The sequence below is a fragment of the Bubalus kerabau genome, chromosome 2, assembly GCF_029407905.1.
Source record: "Bubalus kerabau isolate K-KA32 ecotype Philippines breed swamp buffalo chromosome 2, PCC_UOA_SB_1v2, whole genome shotgun sequence".
Taxonomy (NCBI): domain Eukaryota; kingdom Metazoa; phylum Chordata; class Mammalia; order Artiodactyla; family Bovidae; genus Bubalus; species Bubalus kerabau.
The window spans coordinates 144,293,561-144,310,807 of record NC_073625.1 but is presented as its reverse complement, the minus strand read 5'-3'; the positions used below and the strand labels follow the sequence as shown (position 1 = coordinate 144,310,807).

The following is a 17,247-nucleotide window of genomic DNA, read 5'->3' as shown; positions in this document are numbered from 1 at the left end:
TGTCTAAGAGATATACACCTGGGGATCATGTGTAAAGATGGTATTTGAACCTGTAAGAATGGTACAGGAGTATGAAGAAAGATGAGAAGAGTTCCCAATCCTAAGCCTCTGGGTGCACTAATACTTAAAGGGTAGAAGGGGACTTCCCTGATGGTCCAGTAGTTGGGACTTTGCCTTCCAGCACAGGAAGGGTAAGTTTGATCCCTGGTAGGGGAGCTGAAATCCGACATGTCTCTAGGCCAAAAAAAAAGACCAAAATATAAAACAGGTGGGATATATGGAGAGCATAACACAGAAACATATACATTACCAAAAATAAAATAGATAGCCAGTGGGAATTTGCTGTGTGACTCAGGGAACTCAAACAGGGACTCTATAACAATCTGGAAGGGTAGGATGGGGAGGGCGGTAAGAGGGAGATTCAAGAGGGATGGGACATAGGTATACCTATGGCTGATTCGTGTTGATATTTGGCAGAAATGAACACAATATTGTAGAGCAATTATCCTTCAATTAAAAACAAATTTAATTACAAAAACCAATAAAAGTAATAACAAAAAACAGAAGTAATATTGTAATAAAGTCATAAAGACTTTAAAAATGCTCCATATCAGAAAAGGGAACCCTCTTACACTGTTGGTAGGAATGCAAACTAGTACAGCCACTATGGAGAACAGTGTGGAGATTCCTTAAAAAACTGGAAATAGAACTGCCTATGACCCAGCAATCCCACTGCTGGGCATACACACTGAGGAAACCAGAAGGGAAAGAGACACGTGTACCCCAATGTTCATCGCAGCACTGTTTATAATAGCCAGGACATGGAAGCAACCTAGATGTCCATCAGCAGATGAATGGATAAGAAAGCTGTGGTACATATACACAATGCAGTATTACTCAGCCATTAAAAAGAATACATTTGAATCAGTTCTAATGAGGGGGATGAAACTGGAGCCTATTATACAGAGTGAAGTAAGCCAGAAAGAAAAACACCAATACAGCATACTAACGCATATATATGGAATTTAGAAAGATGGTAACAATAACCCTGTATACGAGACAGCAAAAGAGACACTGATGTATAGAGCAGTCTTGTGGATTCTGTGGGTGAGGGAGAGGGTGGGATGATTTGGGAGAATGGCATTGAAACATGAATAATATCATATATGAAACAAGTCGCCAGTACAGGTTCGATGAATGATACTGGATGCTTGGGGCTAGTGCACTGGGATGACTCAGAGGGATGGTAAGGGGAGGGAGGAGGGAGGAGGGTTCAGGATGGGGAACACGTGTATACCTGTGGCGGATTCATGTTGATATATGGCAAAACCAATACAATGTTGTAAAGTTAAAAAATAAAATAAAATATAAAAATAAATAAATAAATAAAAATGCTCCATATCAATAAAAGGGGAGGTAGAAAGAGGATAAGGAACCAGCAAGAGAGACTTAGGATCAACCAGTGAAGTAAGAGGATAAGTAGGATTGAGTCGTTTGCAGGAAATTCAAGAGACTAGAGTTTTTCAAAAGGAGAGAAATGATCAACTGATTCAAATTCAAGTAAATTAACTAAAATGAGGCCCAAGGATTTGACAAATATGGGAGTCACTGATGGCCTTAAAAGAATCTCTTAGGTAAAAAAGACAAGAATGAGAGAGAAAGAAACTATAGATTACAGTGTTGTGCTCCAAGAAAGAGCAGAGAAATAACACAATAACGAGAGTGATATGTGGAGGCAACAGAAGTTTTTCTAAAGATGGAAGATTTACAGTGTGTTTACACATTGATAGAAATGATCAAGCTGGAGAGAAAATCTGCTGATGCTACAGACAAAGACAGCAATTGCTAGAGTGTGTCTGTAGGGAGGTGAGAGAAGATGGGATCTTCTGTACAAGGGAAGGAGTTCACCTTAGAATGAAGGACATCAGAAGCAGGGTGACAGAAGAGAAGGCAGAAGGAGAGGGACAGATGCAGGACACTTCCTCGATTTAGTAATGTTGGCATGTGAACATTTTCATACTACTCTAGTTCCTCAATGAAATAAACATGGTTATTGGCTGATAGTGAAAAAGAGAAGAGGTATGGGGATTAAGGGGAACAGAAGGGGGCATGAAATATTTGCTATTTGTTTGAGTTTTTCCCAAACTCATATGTTGATGAAAACTAATTGCCAATGCAATGTATTTGGAGGTAGGGTCTATGAGAAGTAATCAGTTAGGTCATAAGCATGGAGCCTTCATAAATGGATTTAATTCCTTTATGAAAGCAGCCCCAGAGCTTCCTCCATTGTTCCTCCATGTGAGGGCAGAGCAGAAAGATAGACAACTATGAACCAGGAAGCAGGCCTTCATCAGACACCAAACCTGTCAGTGCTTTAATCTTTGACTTTCTAGCCTCCATAACAATGAGAAATAAATTTTGGTTGTTTATAAGTCACCCAGTCTATATTTTGTTATAAAAGCCTGAAAGGACTCTACAATAGTTCTTTAGGAATAGTATAGAGGTAGAGTAGAGGGAGAATTGGATTTAACTAGGGTTGGGGACTGGCCAGATGAGAAGTAAGGGAACTAAGGGTTTTTGCAAAAGAGTGTTCAAAAATGATGGGCCAAACTGGTTAAGACTACTTAGCCAGAACAACCAACTAGGAGTCACTGATCAAGAAAAATAAACATCCATTTTACTAAGCCACAGTCGCTTGAGGTCTATCTGCCAGCTCATCCTAACCTAACTAATTCAGAGTGTAAGGTTCTTTATGACACATTCTCATCTTATTTCTTCTTATTCTTTGTAATCTGACATACACAATTAGCTATAGTTTCCTAGAATATCCCCAGCTTCCCTCTTCCCGTCCTCTTCCCCTGGTCAATTGCAAAGGTCACTTCTCTTCTTTGGTCAGTCATCCCCAGCATTATTTTACTGATCACCTCCTAAAACAGGCCAAGTGTGAATTGACCAAATCGCACAATAAGTATCTTCTCCACAAATTTCTGCATGATTGGCACATACATAATACTTGTTTATAGATGAATGAATGAATGAACTCTTAACCATGAGTTCATCCATAGTCATGAATCTCTAGAGATAGAATGTATTAAAAGTAAAGTTTATATTACATGCATAGTTCACAGGCTATTCTTCCACTCATGCTCTGCTCCAGTATAATACAATGTAATCAGTTAATTAAAATTACTATTTTATAAGTTAAGTTTACTACTTTTCAATTTTTTACATTCATTTCTCATTCTCTTAATAATTCTCATAAATACTTTTTGATAGGAAAGTGAGAGAAAACGAAATAAAAGAACAGAGAAAGAACAATAAAAGACATCCAAGAAGAGAATGGTGCTGGGGGGAGAGAGATGGAAAGAAAGGAAAGGAAAATTAAAATAAATGAATGAAACAGAGGCAGAGAGGGCAACAGGGAAGAGGAAATGGGAAGAAAGAAAAGGCATCAGTAGCAGAAACGGGTAGGCAGGAAAAGGTAAAGAAGATCATAAAGCAGAGATATTAAAGAAATCGCTTAAAAGCACTGAAGGACATTCAGAAATTCTGGAAAGAAGCTGTAAAAATCTGGAATAGATTTTTACAAATCCCTCTAAATACCAATGAACATTTATTAATGGTAATGACAGGCCATAATTACTGAGCATCTCCTATGTGAAAAACATGGTCCAGAGCCTTCTACAGTTCTCATACCTACAGTTCCTCACAACTATTATCCTCATTTTGCAAAAGGGGACATTGAGGCCCTGAGAAACTTACTAAAACACACAGAGAGCGGGATCACTGAGCCTCAAACCCAGACCCACCCACGCCCTTACCCACCGTGACTCATCTCCTCTTTGTCATGCTGCTTTTGCCATCAGGATAGCAGACCAGGGTAGCTTCTGAGCCAGCTGACAAGGCTTTCTCACATCTTTCATCCTTCCCAGGCCAAGCCAAAAGGAAAACTGAGAAAGGGAGACATGAGGAGCTGCCAGGAACAGCCCTGTGCTCCCTGACCCAAAGGACCTGAATGTGAAGCAGATGGGACCCAGACACTCATCCAAGACTCACACTGTCCTGTTCTGCTCTTTAGACACTTCATTTGGATATATCTGTTTATTCCTTTCAAAATACAGTTGTGCTCCCAAGTTGGGAACCAAAGTACACAAACAGAAACCCTTTCTGGAGATGCTCCGCCTCTGTCTGAAAGAGGATGGGAAAGAGAAGAATTCAGCCATCTTACTGACAGCTGGAAGAAAAGTTACCAAAAAGCTAAGAGCCTTGCATCTTTGCATTTTAGGGTCTTTGGACAAAATTTTCCAGATGTGCACACATCAGGAATAACAAATTCACAGCCGTATACCACCACGTGTCTCTCCAGCATCAACAGCAATCATTATCTGATCCTTACACATTCTCAATGAGCCTGAACAGAGTCTCAGAATCCTTCACAACACAGTACTCCAGACACCTATGAACAATCCATGATAATGACCACAAGATTGAAATTAATTTGCAATTCCTGGTAGAGACATATGCCAGTACTAGACACAGTCCCATAACATCATGAACTGCCTAATATAGGTAAAGCCAAACACGAACCTAAATGTTTGACTAAAGCCATTTATTATTTGCTCAATAATTATTTTTTCAACATACTCAACAAGAGTTTGTGTTTCATAATGAGAGTTTTAGGAACTAATTAAGAAAGAGTACATTTAAATTGAGAAATGCTAATGCCTCTGTAATTCACAGTAATTTTAAGGCCTGACCAGGAAATAGAAAACTATTTGACAGAGTCTGGGCTAAAAGCCATAGATGGCATCCACTATTTAATGTTGTATAATTTACAAACTTCTGTTCTTTCAACAACTCCTCAGAGAATGAAGCTGCTAAGTAAATATACAGCTCAAAAACAACACAGAAGAGCTAACCTACCTCTCACATCTTGCGAAAAAGCAGTGGTCCTAAACAGGAAGACAATATGTACAAACTGCCTGCCAGAAGCACCCAGACACTAAACAGCCTCTCTCTACACAAGAAAATTTAAGTTACTTAGGATGCCTCATGGAGAAGGAAATGGCAACCCACTCCAGTACTCTGGCCTGGAAAATCCCATCGACAGAGGAGCCTGGTAGGCTGCAGTCCATGGGGTCGCTAGAGTCGGACATGACTGAGCGACTTCACTTTCACTTTTCACTTTCATGCATTGGAGAAGGAAATGGCAGCCCACTCCAGTGTTCTCTCCTGGAGAATCCCAGGGACGGGGGAGCCTGCTGGGCTGCCATCTATGGGTTCGCACAGAGTCGGACACGACTGAAGCGACTTAGCAGCAGCAGTAGCAACAGGATGCCTCAATGAACTAAAGATCTTTTGATTTTGTGGCTGACACAGTCACATCAACGAAGTTTGATGATTTTACTTCATGCCTATAGATCTGCAGCCTGGAGAAGGGTTTGGTAACCCACTCCATAATCTGGCCAGCTATGGTCGCAAAGAGTCAGACACGACTGAAGTGACTAAGAGGCAGCAGCAAATATCTGTAGAATGAGACATGGGACATAAATGCCACAGAGACAAGAGGTTTCACATGCATTCACATACAGTATGCCAAATGTTTTCCATTTAGAAGAAATACAATTTTAATCAGGTCTGAAATTATTATATATTTCAGTAGCCAGAAAAAAAAGTCCTTCCTTTCATTCCTCACTTATATCTGTCTATCTTAGAACTCTCATGACACTGGCAGTCACAATATTTAATAAATTAGATCAAAAAGAGCATGATGCCAGAGATCATGAAGTTAACATTTTCCCAGTGTCAAGACCTACCTACAAAGGCTTTATTAAATAGTTCTCTCCGCTTACAACAGTCCTCAGAGCAACAAGGCCCAGGGATGAGGGTTTGAGTGATATCAACACTATTACTGACTTAAACTGTTAGAAAAGCTTTATTTGCTTTATAAAAACTCCTGCCAATTCTTGCTTTAAAATTAAACAAGTCACTGGAACGATAACACTCAAAAGATAATACCTTAAAAAAAATAGATCCTAAAAACTTCAAAACTTAAAAGTTTTTAGAAAGGTTAAACAGCGTTAGAAAATGTGTTTGAAGATTTTTTTCTTGTTAATATGACAATCATTATATGACACTCAAATTAAGGTTAATATCCTGGAAAAAAGAATTCCTTTTGTCAACTGGTGGTCTGTGGCTTGAGACTTCACTGAAAGGTTTCACTTGAAAAGGCTATGAAAACATCAGCCACTGATCCAGAAGTTCTCAACAGCTCAGAGATGCAAGGTCATTCATAATTGTCTCCATCTTTCTTTCCTCTCTCTAGAGTATAATTACTTCAAGAAACAAAATCCTGGTTTATTTTACTGAAATCCAGAAACTCGCCGCTTACATAGCAACAGCCACTTCCCCCATCCCTGGTTTAAACATCCATAACTGTCACCACTCCCACATATATTCCACAGGACAATACCTAGCCCTTGGTGAGTCTAATTTTCAGAATCTGTGTATTGTTAAAATATCAGCTCACCAGTCTTGAGTACCTACAGTGAGTTAGTCATATTAAAACAGATACTAAAATTTGGTTGAAAAGAAGGGAGATAGAATAGTGTCATGGAAAAAATAACAGAATGTATTTTGGAAAGTAGGATCTCAGCTGTATCCTTTACTAGCTGTGACAGAGCAGGAAATTTACTCCCTTGCTTCAGGTGTGAAGTGGGAAAATGATCCCTACCTCATAGGATTGTGCAGATTAAAAGAGGTAACATGTCTATGGGCACATGGATGATAGAACCTCAACAAATTAACTATCTTGGTTACTGAGATGAAACTCAGGAAATCTTTAAAAGTTATAACATCTTATTAGAACAGGAGAAGGACCACATAATCACCTAACTAGAACCTTCATATGTCCAAAGATGTATTAATAGCAAATAGGAGACCACTACACCAGAGCAGTTTCAGAAAAGTGATGAAGACAAGAATGTCTAGACCAGGGATTCCCAACTTCTGGTATCTAATGCCTGATGATCTCAGATGAAGTTGGTGTAATAATAATAGAAATAAAGTACACAATAAATATAATGTGTTTGAATCATCCCCAAAGCATCCCCCCGGTGAATCCATGAAAAAACCGCCTTCCAGAAAACCAGTCCCTGCTGCCAAAAAGGTTGGAGACCACTCTGTCGAGAGGACTATGATAGGGAAGGAAATTGAGAAAGCAGATCTGAACAATAATTTCAATAAGTGTGACTATGAAGGAAAAGACAGAGAAATACGGAATAGGGCATTGGATTTGGAATATGTGTGTCTGTTGCATACCCTTAGGATGGGAGAGTTTGAGCATTTGCATGGCTGAAGGTCAAGGTCAGATATAAAGAGGAGGACCAGAAAATTTATCACCCAAACCAGACATTATTGAGAATGAGGATGGATGATATTAATAATTACACTTGGAAAATAGAAGTAAACTGGAGTTGTCTCAGGCCAACCAGAATCCAGTGACCCTAAAGATATAGGGAGATGTTGATGATATACAAAGGGAAAGACACCTGATGGAGCAAGATCCCTGAGTAGGGAAGAGAAAGACACAGAGCAGAAGCCGAAGAGAAGCACAGCTGGCATGGGTAAAAGAAGAAAAAAAGTTAACCTTTTCCATGTGCTAGACATAGACTGATAGCCAGTGGCACCCCTTTCTCAGAGAATTTACAGTTTAGTGCACAATTATACACGAGAAGGGGAGGAAGGGCATGGGATTGGCCATGAGGAGAAGACCTTGTAATATCTGATTTTCAGAAAATGTGCTAGAATTTCTCCTGGGGGGAGTTGTAGTTTAAAAAGCATAGTTGATATAATTCAGTGTATTTCCTTCCTTTTTTAATTGGCCACATATTTACTTTGAAATTTTGAACATCAAAGAAAGTTGTTGGGTTTTTTCTTAGGGTTTTTTTTTTTATTTTTAAACTTTACAAAATTGTATTAGTTTTGCCAAATATCAAAATGAATCTGCCACAGGTATACATGTGTTCCCCATTGTTTAATTTAATATTTGCTTTTACTTTGTTAGCATAGGAAGACATAGACTAGAACTGGTTCAGAAATTCTGACTGAGTGACAGGGAAAGAGCTGTACTGTAGTGAGCACACTTTCCATGTTCTCTGCATACACACATATAGATGCATGAACCCCTGTACTGTACACCCCCAAAATGGCTCAAGGATATAGGAGCTCAGCAGATGGTGGTGGAATTGCATTAGACTGATTGCCTTTCTACCCTGGCATGGCTGTTCTGGCTAAGAGGAATCATGCAAGCTTTGAAACACAGACCCATGGTCAAATCCCCTCTCCATGACCCTTACAAATGTGGGTCATTTTCTGGAAAATTAATTTAGCCCCTCTGTGCTACATATTTCTCATATATATATATATTATATATCTGTACATACTAGATGATATAAATACACATTTGAATATTTTCAAGAACTTAATAAACAACCTGATAAGTAATTTAATGAGAAATTGAGATCAGAAATTATATATGTCATGTGAAATATATATGTATACATAAATATATATGTACTATAAATATAAATTATGTAATATAAGATTATGTAATCTTATATAGAGAGAATATAGAAATAAACATATGCATTTTAATATTTTTCCTAATCTTGTAAGCAATCTGACAAGTAATTTGATGAGAAATCTGCAAATACTGCTGAAATATGCATATGTTTGCTGAGCCCCTATATCCCTTAGTTATTGAGGGGAGGGAGTGATGTACAGTTTGTGGGTTCTACACTCAAGAAGTAAAGCTTAAAGAAGTAAAATAAACTGCTAAATTAAGAGTAAACTATGAAATGCTACATGAGGTAGAAAAGAAGAGCTTAACTCTGGTTTAACTGGTTGAATCAGAAAATGTGTCACAGAAGAGAAGGCAGCTGAGCAAAGCCTCATGACTGGGGCAGTGATTCTTCAGAGAGCTGGAGTGCATCCTTATGTGGATCAGTAGAAGGTGGTCAAGGGAAGGCTTGAGGACCACTTGAGGCCAGGTGCGATGAGGAGCCAGGTGCTACTAGAACACGAAGGGTGGGTCCAGAAGAGGAAACAGCAGAAGAGATATAATTAGAAGGAAAGAGGAAATGCACTCCCAACGGTTGCTATCTTAATTCAATACCAAACTAATGAAACTGGATATCTGCTGGAAGAAAACAAGCAGTCACTGAATAGTCTTCTGATTTCCAACACTGTTCTTTCCAAGCTGGGATTGTTGAGAGCCAGTTTCTCCAAATAGCTTTAACTTTGTTGACATGATCTTACAAAGAAACTTTCTCTATCTACATGTGGCACACCCTATCAGCACAATCATATATTTCTGAGCTCTAAAAAGACACTTTACAGGAGGATTAGCTGGGTCTATTGGTGCTTCCTCTGAGTTGGTGCTATGAGTATTTGTAACCCTACTGTGTTATCTGGACTCAAATATTTTTCTTCTGATTCTCAGCTAAGATGTGATGAAACTTGCCAGTAGAGGTATAAAGATAATACCTATCTGACAGGAGCAGAGATTAGGTGCACAACTAACACCCAGTCTTACATTCACAAGGAGGATCCAGGCCTTTGTCTTTTCTGTACACTGCTTTATTTCCCACAGCCAGTGTTCCCAGGCAGCTCCCTATGCTAATCATTCAACAAGCTCTAGGTAAAAGGAGCTTCTTCATTAGAAAACTCTTGAAAGTTTCGCCCAAGCCTGAACACAACTGATCAGGGTAGGATTAACCGAACAACATAATAAAGTTTGCTCTGTGAGAAGTGAAGTATCATATGGTCAATTCTTCCTAGAAGAATGTTCCACCATTCCAGGAAAAAAAATAAAAATTCTTAGAAATGTCAAATGCCAATGGATGGCTACTAAAGGTAGATGATATCAGCTTCATTTATCAGTAAGTTCATATGATGATGGACCATGTTTTAAGAAAAAAAGAAATGATTCTTGGGGGAAAACATATAATACTCTGGATCTAACCTATCAGTCTCAAGATGTGCTGATCACCATGTGCATTCATACATATGCATTCACGACTAAAACAGAGACAGCCACTATCCCTCAAGTCATCTTGACCTCAGAAATAACTGGTTTGAGGACTTCAGAAACCAATGCTTAGTGAAAGGTCATCACCTCCTTGCCCTTTCTTCCCCAGTATTGTGTGTGTTTCCCTTCTAGACACTTTATTTGGGACTCACATTTAGTAATGAAATATGGAACTATTGGAAATTCACCAGTGAATGTTGGATTGCCTTCTGTCGCATAGCCACTAGATCTATGTTTCTGTAACATGGAAGTGTAGAGGCACATGGAAGACCCATGAATTATAGGACAGGCAGACAGACAGACAAAGGAAAGCTTATCTAAAAGCAACAATATGTCACGATCTCAACATTGAGTCCAGACACTAATTTATGGCAAGACTGAGTCTTTCTGTAAAAAAAAAAAGTAACTATTTACCAAATATGACCACAGTCCCACTGCCCAGGAGGCCATCGAAGGGCCTGAGTGCTGCCTCTACAGCCCTTCCTTCAAACAATGCATCCTTGTTCCACGGCCTCCCAGCTGTGACAGGCGCGATAAAAATGGAGATTGTTTTTATACTCGATGTGCTGTTTCTTCACTGACAGCAACATGGTTATTCGCCAAATAATCAGAGTATGTTGGCATTTTTATAAATAAAGCCCTTAGTCTTGACAGTAATCTGTGCAGGGAGGACTTGGAGGATGGACAAAAAATGTCTTCTTTCCCAGGCATAGGAAAAAGCCCTTCTTGGCTATTTTTCAGCACACTGAAATGTCTTTTGACCAAAAGGCAGCCAGAAGTACAGCTCTGACATCGGCCCAGCTGAAGCCCTGCTCTCCCCATAAGGACACAGGGAAGTATCTCTTTCCTTCATGGCTTGCAGGAATGTGTTCCTGGGGCTTCCTGAGTTATACAAGGAGGATTTTATTTCACTGGAGCAGAGACCTGGGAGCGAAGAGGGAAGGAGTGCGGAAACTAACATCCAGCGAACTCCCACCGTGTTCTGTGCTCACTGAAATTGTTTTGCTTCATCCCAATAACAGCCCTGTGAGGTAGGTATTGTTGTTCCCATTTTATAGACAAGGAAACTTCCATGCATGCTCTGGTGTGGACACAAACACTCTGTCCACAGCAATCCAGCCGAGAAGTAGTCAGAAGGAGAAGGATAGTCAAAATGTGAGAAAAGGAATACACACTTGTCCTTTATAAAAATCATCTTAGTGGCTGGAGAATTTCAAGCACATGCCCTACTATGTAATATTTGTTTTGTCAAAAAAATATATTTTGCAGTTTTTGAAGTATTTTAGAGACGATGTCTCTCTAAACTTTGTTTAAGAAACCCCCTGAGTAGGAGGTAGATTTAATTATTATTTGACAAATGAGAAAACTTCTGAGAGTTTAGGCAAAGTGCCAAAGTCACAGCTAGTGAAAGAAGAAAAGGGACTCGGTGCAGATCTGATTCTTCTTCACTGGTGCCACATCTTCCACTTCACTCTTCTCTCTTATTTCTTGAGCATGAGAAACTCAGAACCAAAACTTTTCTGCTACAGGTGCAGGAAGAGAAAAAAGACACTAGGCACCATTCATGCAGTCTGCCAGAAGTACTTGTTGGAACCACTGAAAGATTCAACTGTGGGGACTTTTTATGGAGGGTGTTTCCACAGCCTCTTCTCCACCCCTCTGCTCTCTTTACCACCAATCCCATCAACCCAGTAAAATCAATCCACACTTGGTGCAGGTCAAAGTCACCTTGCACATTGTGGCTCCTATAAGAACATCCCTCCACTCTACACACAGCTTGTACTTCCAGGCAGCAGAGCACTTATTCCAAAAGGACCAATACCAGGGTGTGGGATCTAACCTAGCATGGTTTTGAGAACTCCTATATGAATAGTGAGAAGTCTTCACTGAGCCTAGGCAGGAGCTGAACAGAAACCCCCCAAGGTGACAGTGTGGTAGCAGGCCATTCACAAAACAGGAGCACCACTAAAGGTCCAGTTTGATTCATTTGTAGAAGAAAACCCTGGACAGTCTTTCCAGCAACCACTGGAATCTGAGTGGGAAGGTCTTTGGGCCCGTGGGTTACTGTTCTGCTAGCCAAATTCGAAGTGAAATGTTTCTAAACTCTGTTCTCCACAAAAAGGTTTAGAAAGACAGTATAAGGACCATATGACTCAAAAATGAAATCTACTCCTTGCCATCACTTTTTAATGTGCATTTAATAAGTAAGTTCATCCTCTTTAAAAGGATAAATTTAGCACTGTTGGATAATTTAGGATAATTGTGTCTGATGGGCAGGTAAAGCCCCAAGACATTCAGCTTTAAAGCACTCTAACACAACAAACCTTGAATCTGAACTGAAACACTGTTGGAGAAGATGGAAAATAGTGTTCAATACTAACTTGGTTTTTGATCCTTCAGGAACACTGAACTCCCTGTGTCAACTAATATATACAATCTTCTGATGTCTGAGCAGCCTGTATTTCCTTTCTAGAAGCTGGTCGACAAAGTCTGTTGCTCCTTTCAGCCTCCCTTGAACAAAGGAAGTAAACTAACTACTTTGAGTGTTATTTATGATTGGGTCTCAGGGTGATAGTTGCCAGATGTGAGATATTTCATGTAAACTATTAAAAGATAAAGACCCCTGAACTTGCACTGATTTCGACAAAGCAGAAATAGAAACCAAAGGGTCAAAACAAACACTGCAGCTTCCAAAATGGGTTCCACTAAATTCAACTCAGTGACACCATGGGTCTGCCATGGACTAGACACTAGAGGTGGAAAGATGAAGAGGGCAAGCCATAGTGGCTTAGAAGTCACAAAAGACTGGGGCAACATGAAATAACAAGGGCCACCCCAGCAGCGTGTGCAACAGAGCTTCAGGAGGCTGCGGGAGTCACAGGGGCTATTCCATTTTGCGAAATGGCTGGAGGAGGGTCAAAGCAGATGTAACACTTGAACTAGGCTTTGAAGGGTGAAAAAGATTTTGTAGAGGCTCTACGAAGGGAAGGAGAGAAAGAGCACTTGCAGGCAAAAAATAACACAGGTAAAACACTGGAAGAGAAAGAACAGATGCTCTTGAGCATGTGGAGCAATATTCTATTCAGAGAAAGAAAAAGTTATACCACCTGAACCTTTACAGTGTGCTGTTTTGAAAAAGTATATTAATTTCAGATGTAAAAACATTTTCCTGGTGTACGAGTAAATACTGTAATTGAAGTGACAGAGTAGACATGTAGAATTTATTATCTGAAAGAAAATCTAATCAATAGGTATTTCATTTTGAAAAGTTAATGAAATATTATGGAGAGAGTGGCCTTTTAAGCTTTGATTTTTAGAATCGGAAAAAGAGCTTAATTTTCAGTGACAAGGTCACTACTAGCTGAATGGTCTCCGTTTGATTCCCACAGAAATGATGGTTCTTTCGTTCTTGAATTATTTATTAAAAATCAGGCTTCAATAGTTGGAGTTTATTTAAACTTTTTTGGCATATCAGCAAATTAAAATCGTGTTACCTTGTTGTTTCTACCAGTTCAGAAGGAGTATTAAAGAACTTATGTGAAAATAAACATTAATTTCATGAAAGCGTTATTGGTGTATAACAGAATCTTCTGTTTTCAGTTCATACCAATTAATATTCGATGCAGTCAGTACACATGTATTTAATACTATTATCATCAAGGGAGGGCAGTGGGTTCAAGTAACTGTAAAGGACAATGTGGGTATATTTTATCTCCTGCTAATTAGCAAAATTAGATGAGCTTCTGGAAGATTATTTGAAAGCAAAGGTTTGCCAAGCCTACTTTCAATAAGCAGTTTTTATGCCTCCAATAGCCTAAGATTCAACTCTTAGATGACAAAAATAAATCTTTGGGTACATCCATCATGGTTAAAGCAAGCCACTTCCAAGGTCAACTATAGGGTCAGAAACAAAAAGCGTGCCAAATAGCTACATATGCAAAATCATAGACATCAGTTCATTGGAAACAAATGGTCTACCTTGTGAAAGAAAAATTGTTTAGCTGTTTGCATCAGTGGTAATGTGCTGATATACCTTGATTTGGGGACATAATGAAAATGTGAAGTTTTTCTCCCAGTTGGATGATAGCTTCTTATAGAAGGGAAAAAAAATAGCATCCAAACCTTGGCCCATATTTTTGCCAGGATCTAGCTCAGGGAGTGAACCACATATGTCTTAGGCTATGTGTATAAGACAATTGACATCACATAGGTACTTTATCATTATGGAGGCAGTTCTCCTTTCAAAAGGATGTCTTTGCTAAATAAATGTGTCCTCATAACTGTATTTGAGAAGTAGACAGGTGCTGATCCTCTAACACTCTACACCTTCTTTGAAGCCCTTAAATACCTCACTTCAAAAACATGTCCTATTTTAATTATATCATCCTGGTACATGAGAGATAAGGTGACTTCTCTACTTCTTGGATCAAAAGGAACAGCAGGATTAGACAGAAACAGCACATCAACTATCATATTCGCTGTCTCTAGATTACGACATTTGAACACTTTACATCCACATTACAACCATCCTCTCAGTGTCTACGAGGAAGTGTCTGCACTTTGTTTGACCCGACTGAACTTTGTCACACTGCCTTCTCACCACCCCTGCTGAAGTAAGCCACTAAATCTTACCAACTATCTCTTTGTTGTCTCTTGTGCGTTCCCAGCCCCTCCTTCCAATCTTACCAAGCCAGTTAAGTTGCACTTTTCACCTTCTCTGTTGACATAAAATGAAGTAACTGCATTTATTTGATTATTGACTGCACATTTTGTCAACATCTCAAATTTTATAAGTCAACTAGATCGTGTTTCAAGGCAAAGTCCTAAGATTTCATAGCTCATCTCTATTTGCTTGCTCAGAGCCAAGTAACGAAATGCAAAACTCAGATCTCTAGAGAAAGTTTGTTTAGTCTTGTCATCATATGACTGAACTAAATTATTCAGCACTGTATAAGTATTTTAAAACATTCTAATAGAGAAAAGGAAGTTATTAGTTTGTTAAAATATACTTAAATTTGATAGACATTTAACCAATGTCTATGAGAGTATGTTGGAATGAAAATTGTTAAGAGTTGAATGCAACAGGAATTCAATGTGGTAGAGAAAGCAGATGTGGCTTCTGCAAGGAGGTTCTCACTTGCTAAATGAAAATGCTGGGAGGAAGAGACCTGGCTTCCAAGTTCAATGTAGCAGAAAACAGGGTCAGTCTCCTGTTCTCCACCCACAGGGTAAAAGATTGCTATACTCCCCGCCTGCAGCCATAATCACCCGGAGTTTTAAAATATTTCATGAAATATGCTATTTAACCCTGTTAATATAAAACACTGGATTTGAGGTCATTTACATCTGAATGTCTGACTTTAGAACAAGATCTCTTACTGTTGAAACTGAAGCTGCCAGCGGATATTGTCAGTTACTTAACTAACCTCTCAAGGTTTATATAGCATTCCCTTCTGGTGACTTGACCCAACCCCATGTGAGGAAATGTTATTTGATATCAATATGGAAACACAGTTGAGTATAGACATGGGTATAACACAAAACTTTTGAATTTTATTTGAGAAACCTAAACATTTTTTTTAATTAGAGATGCATCTTATTAGAAATGATTTTGTGGGAAAAAAATATTATTTTCTGATGATTCCAAAAGTATACACATAGGTATAACACAAAACTTTTGAATTTTATTTGAAAAACTTAAACATTTCTTAAAATTAGAGATTCATCTTATCAGAAATGATTTTGTAGGAAAAAAAATATTATTTTCTGATGATTCCAAAAGTACTTAAGCCAGTCAGTCAGGCAGCCCAGAAATTATTTCATTTGTTACATTCAGTTGCTGAATAAGATTATAATTTACCTAAAATATTTCTATGTTGTAAGCTGTTTTGGTCTGTTAGATGAAGCAAACCAGACTTGATAAGAAGGAGAATCATATGGAATAAAAACTATTAATAAGTGTACAAGCTAAACCCTAACTAGTAAATAAAGCATCTCCCTACATATATAGGAAGTAGCTGGGGCTTAGAGCAGGGAACAAAATACAGATTGTTCTGTGGAGCCAGGCAGATCAGGGCAATGACGGACACTGGCTTTGTGGGGACTGTGGTAAAGTGCGAGTCTGATGGTTGCCTGGCTACAATGTGTGACCAGTGTGGTCACCATCTCTTAATGCTTCAAATGTACCCAGAATCTAGACTCTTTATATAAGGTGTTCAATAATTAAACATTGACCATGAACTCAATACTATTGATACAAAACAAAACATTTCTATGACTTCATGGTTGCCACCTTTGCCAGAAGTTTCAGTGGGGCATTATATGAACTTTAGATAAAGATCTGGTTACAAATAATGAATGCTGTGCTTCAGAAAATAACCATGAGAGGGAACTACCTACTGAAAGCATCACTTAAGCTGATAAATTCAGAGCCACCTTAGACCAAGGCTTCCATCTCTGCCCGCATCCCAAAATATCCACAAACACCAGTGGTGTGCCAAGTGCCAGTTTCTTTGCTGTAATCTGAAGAGAGGCTGATGAAGAAGAAAGACTCAGTACTGACCTTCACACAGTTTACAGTCAAATCGAGGAACTCATTTACAGTCCTAGTGTTCACTGAGTGATTTCCCATCTTAGGGAACTTCAGGATACAAAGAAAATCCCTCCATTTCTTACTTTCCTCCATACCTATTTATATTTTACATTTATTACAGTTTCATAACCAGAGAGCGAGGGAAATCATCTGTTTACAGTGTCTTATCCATCCTCTTAGGAAAAACTCTGGCAGGGTTCTTGTAAAGACTTGAATTTAACAGGATCTGAAGGAATGAGTCATTCCACCAGTGAACTCATGTTAATCTTCCTCAATGTCTTTTCACATAGATGGCTAGTTTCCTAACTAATTTCCTTTTCTCCCCTCTTGCCTTAAGGAGAGCACCAATGTACCCAACTAAAAAATGACATTTCTGAGATTACAATGACCCATGTGAAATTTTAAAATCCAGTTAATGAAATGTAAGCAGAAATGGTTGTGTGGGACTTCCAAAAGTGGTTGAGCCTTTTGCCCTGTCCTACCTTTTTCTCCTATCAGTAAACTATTATGTGATAGCTGGAGCTCCAGTGGCCTTATTGTAACTTATAAGTGAAAACTTCTGAGG

General features: G+C 38.9%; 1 protein-coding gene and 1 long non-coding RNA gene across 8 annotated transcripts in view; both read right to left on the bottom strand.

The window, feature by feature from the left end:
• Nucleotides 1-17,247, bottom strand: part of MECOM (MDS1 and EVI1 complex locus) — a 637,339-nt gene that overhangs the window by 260,693 nt on the left and 359,399 nt on the right. The window lies entirely within an intron of this gene.
• The window catches only part of LOC129643917 (uncharacterized), a 47,669-nt gene continuing 39,280 nt past the window's right edge, over nt 8,859-17,247 (bottom strand). Inside the window, exon 2 of the long non-coding RNA XR_008710599.1 lies at nt 8,859-9,073. This is a non-coding gene — a long non-coding RNA (uncharacterized LOC129643917). The remainder of the gene's footprint in view (nt 9,074-17,247) is intronic.